Source organism: Leopardus geoffroyi, chromosome D2, assembly GCF_018350155.1.
Source record: "Leopardus geoffroyi isolate Oge1 chromosome D2, O.geoffroyi_Oge1_pat1.0, whole genome shotgun sequence".
In the NCBI taxonomy this organism is placed as follows: Eukaryota; Metazoa; Chordata; class Mammalia; order Carnivora; family Felidae; genus Leopardus; species Leopardus geoffroyi.
Genome location: NC_059334.1, coordinates 38926742 through 38931263, shown reverse-complemented (window position 1 = coordinate 38931263; position 4522 = coordinate 38926742). Strand labels below are relative to the sequence as shown.

General features: G+C 56.9%; 1 long non-coding RNA gene across 1 annotated transcript; it reads right to left on the bottom strand.

Annotated features, from left to right (window-relative positions):
* Nucleotides 1-2115: 2115 nt before the first annotated feature.
* Nucleotides 2116-4254, bottom strand: LOC123576659. The gene is made up of 2 exons (XR_006701526.1): nt 3258-4254; nt 2116-2378 (listed from the first exon to the last, which is right to left on the bottom strand). It is a non-coding gene; the product is annotated as an uncharacterized LOC123576659 (long non-coding RNA).
* Between the last annotated feature and the right edge of the window lie 268 nt (nt 4255-4522).

The window sequence follows — 4522 nt, the reverse complement described above, 5'->3', positions numbered from 1 at the left end:
GTGCTTCTGTCTCTTCTTCTGTCCTGGCTCGTGAGCAAGGTGGAGGCTGATTAGGGTCTCAGAACATAGGAGAGAATAGAAAAATGCCACTCGCCTATCAGAAAGGAGGATCTCCAGGGAACTACCCACTACAGAGAGGAGGCCCATAGCCTGATGCTTTGCAGAGAGGTTCTCGGCTGGGTGTCCACCTTCATTTCTGAACCCTGAGGGCCACAGGAGATCAGTAGCAAAATGTCTCCAAGCAGAGGCCCCGATGCTAAGTCCCTGCATTCGGCCGTGATCAGATCCGAGCTGGAGGAACAGATCTAGCCTCCTCTTCCAACCTGACCTCCCTTGTAAGTGTCAGACCTCCCTTTTAAGTGGGCTGGGCGGCTTCAGCCAAACTGGGTATCTGCTGCTCACACCCACTAACCAGCCTTACAGGCCCTGCCCTCCAGCGCTGGCTCCCACTTTCCTGCAACACACTTCTCCCACCCACGTCTCTACCTCCAAAGCCTCCTGCTCCTTCCGAGACCAGGACTCCCACAGCCTTGCCGGAAGCCGCCTTCCTCGGGCTGAGAGCCCATCTCCCTTCAGACCCTTTGTCCTTGATCTGTTCACCCTTCCTAAGGATCCCTTCTATCTGACATGAGAGCCTTGCTTCCCGAAATGGGTGCCACTGAAGGCAAGCAATGCTCATTGTTCCGCAGAGGGAAGGGGGCTGTTAGGAGCAAATGCAGTAGAGAGTTCCTGGATTCTACAGCCCCCTCAGGAGGGCACCCCAAACCCTGACAATTGCATAATGGAGCACGCTTAACCCCATCGGAGTCGGTATTCCCCAGGTTCTGTGACCACAAAAACTTTCGTCCCCATAACATCTATTAGCAGTCCCCAGGCACGGGGTGTCACAGACCCCACTTTTGGAAGAGCCACGTGAGAGTCTTGGTGATGCCCAGCACCTCCGGCAGGTTCTCGGCATCAGGATGGGGGCGACCCACTGCCTCGTGTCTCACTGGCCCTTTCTCGACACCGTGCCCTGTGTGTTGTAAGCCGCAGCCATCACCGGGCAGTGTCCACTCACCAAGGCAGTGAACAGACTTGGGGAGACGTTAGGTTGGGTGCTGAGATAGAAAGAAGGCCCCAGCTCGCCCTCTACCCCTAAGCCCACTCCCCACTCTCCCACCGTGTTTCCCTTCCCTTCTCCACAACCAGAAGGGCAGTGAACTTCTCCAGAAGGCGGCCAGTTTTTAGTAACCACACAAAACCTCGCGGACAACGAGGCGTGGCGGAGAACCGTGTGGCACACAGATCAGAGCCTGTGATAGCACATCCGGTGGCTGATCTGGGACCAATTCCTTCACCCCCTGAACCTCAGTTTCCTCATCTGTAACAGAACCACTGTCATACCAGCTGCTCCGGGTGAGCAGAAACCCTGCCTGAGATGCCCTGCGAGGGGGCACAAGTCTGGCGCAGCAACGGGGGAGGGCCTACGACAGGTTATGATTCTGGATCCTGTCTGGGAATAGATTTCCTTTCGCTGACCCGTGGGGCGTGTGGGGGGTGCGAATCTCACTGAAACGAGAGACCCTAGGGTCTCACTTAAATTAGTAGCAGATTTGGTGGCCTGAGAGCAGATATGGGGCTCTCTAGCGGGGGTGCTGGTGACTTTCTGGGGAACCCCTTCTGTTTCCTGGTTCTGCTGGAATGGAACAGACCAGAGTTGCCGTGGGAGCATGTCTGAGTCCTCACGGAGGGCCCTGTGGGGGGTGGGGGCACGGCCCGAACACCCAGCTGTGGGGCTTGGTCTCCATGGGCCTGGCATGGGCCATCCCTCGAGCCACCTCCTTTCTCCTGTAGGCCCTGGAGGTCTGTCTAACGGCCTTGGGGAGGGGATAAGGCTGCAGGAAACACAGAAGCTGGACATCTCTTTCTGGCATGGGACCCCAGAAAGCCATCTCTGTCGGGAAACAAGGAGGGCCAACGGTCTCTGATAAAGGATACGAAGGATACACAGTGAGTCAGAGCAAATGCCCCCAGCTCCTGTGACTGGGTCTCCCTGGGCACAGGGAGTGGAGGGGACCAGAGGGAGTGACATCAATGGGGTTGTCAGTAGGTCCCAAGAAGATGAACCCCACGTGAAACTCCCAAGTATATTTGTGGGATCAGGAAGCAAAATGCCTGGGCTCTGTGGCTGGGGAAGAGGCAGGGTTCTGGAAAATTTGCGCTGCAGGATTATTTCCAGGCAGATGAGGCCTCAGGAGGCTTTACAGTGTTTTCGTGCCCCAGTGGTGTCCAAGAAGCCAGGTGTCCCATTCATCCAACACCTGCACCAGCTCCCAGATCTCACACATCCCGAGGGAGGAGAGGGCCACAAGTGCACAGGGTCCCGTGCGCATCACCTTGGTGGGAAGGCGACCAGAAACAGAAATTGAATTGTCATAGGAAATTTGAGGAAATTCCATTTCTTGCATGCCTGAGCTTTTGACTGACGTTCCCAGCCACTGAACCTAGCGAAGTCTGGGGACCATCCTACCATGACCATCCAAGACACGGGATCCAGAAGGGGATCTGCTAGGGACTAGCCCGGAGCATGGAGCACTCTCTCCCACAGCTTCTCCCTCTGAGCCTCTGAGCAGCCTGCAGTGGAGCAGCCGCTGGCCCTTCTGGGGCCTGGCGCTGACCTTCTGACTCCCTGAGGTCTGAGGGCCCCGTCCCCATTGGGTCATGGGGCCTCCATAGTGTGGATTAGACAAGACACTATGTAACGTAAAATCCTCAGTGCTGTGTCTGCTACAGGTTAAGTAAGCCCTTGATTAATGGTGGCTATTGTTCTTATGGTGATCACAGAAAATACACCTTCTGCCTCTCCCGTCTCCTTGGCATAGCCCTCACACTCACCCTCCCTACCCCATCCTCCTTTCTCCAGAACCTAGGCCCTGGTCTCCTGGATGCTGGGACAGGGGATCCTGAGTGGATCGTGGGGGAGTTCTGGTCAGCCCACGCAGGGGTAGGGCTGTCCCTCACCATTGGAGGATGCCAGAACCTGGAAGGACCCCCAGACCAAAAGGCACTCACACCCTAGTTCCCTGGATGGACGGGAAGGCAGCCCAGAGGAGGTGGGGCAAAAGCAGAGCCCAGGCCTGAGAGCCAGACCAGGCTCGCCCAGGCCACTGCCTTTCCTGCTGCTGCTCCCGCCACACACCCCCTCCCACCCAGGCTGGATTCAGGCGTTGGGAGGAGGAGGAGGAAGAGGAAAAGAAGAAGGACTGCTGACTCACGTCTAATAATGGTATCGCTCACTTCTTGGATCCAGTCCCAAAGGGGTGGTCCCCGAAAGTCGGGAGGCGGCAAAGCAGCCCATAATCCCCCTGCACGCTCTCCAGAGAACAGCACCGAGCTAATGGACTCAACCCTGCCTCCTTCCCGAGGCCCTACAGAGCAACAGCCAAGACCCTGCAGCTGCCCGACAGTTTGTAGGCCCTAGGGGTCACATGAGGCCCCCTCAGGTGGGCAGGTGGGAGGGACATTGTCTCCTTCCATCTAGAGGTCCTGTCCTGGGAGTTCAGACCTGTCTTCATCAACGCCGCCTGTGTGCGTGTACTGTGCCTGACAAGGAGGGGCTCCAGGGAAGGAGCGGGGGGACCCTGTTCAGAAGGGGACTCCCCACTTTCTGCAGACAGCTGCACCTTGGCAACTCCCCTTCTTATTCCTTCTCTTTGCCTTCCCATCCTGTCCATGCACCAGTCCTAACCATCCGATTGCCTCTCTGTCCCTGCAGCCATCTGCACACTTGGGGCCACAGTAGCCTGTGCGGCCCTCCTGTCAACTCATCCTCTCCTACCTTTGCCAGGTGGCCAGAAATCTGACATCCCAGTGACATCACCCCCTGCATAATAATCACAGTGACACTGAGGGACCCTGGCCACCCACCTTCGTGGTGGCAGAGGAGCCCAGGCCGGCCTGTTCCGGCACCGTGCTCTCCCCCACCCCTCCACGTCATCCCCACTTCCCACAAGCAGTGCTGGTGTGGCTTTTAGCGGGCCCGACTCAGGGCTCTGGCCTCCGCCTCCTTGCTCTCACGGTTTTGCTGCCTGTGATAGATCATGCTCAGGCTACGATGAACGTGGGCACAGGAAGAGGCAGAATGCAGAAGAATGTAACGGCAGGGCAGCAAGAATTGCCTTGCAGGTGATGGGGAGACCCCTGAGTGCCAGTGCCAGCCTGAGGTGGGACAGTCAGGGCCATACAACGGAACACTCTGCAACAATGAGGAGCAGAGAAGTCCAAAGTTGGACTTTCTGCGGAGAGAAAGAAGCCAGACACAAAGGAGAACCGAGGTCTCCGGGATGCCGGGCATGTTCTATTTCTTGATCGCAGTGCTGGCCACGCAGGTGTATTCACGCTTTGTGAAATTCCATCAGAATGGACACTTGGTATTCATGACCTGCTCTGTAAGCATATGATACTTCAATACAAGGTTTACAGAAAAGGCAGCAGACCTGCAGCTCTGGGCCTTCTGACCTGCCAGATTCCCCGCTTCGGG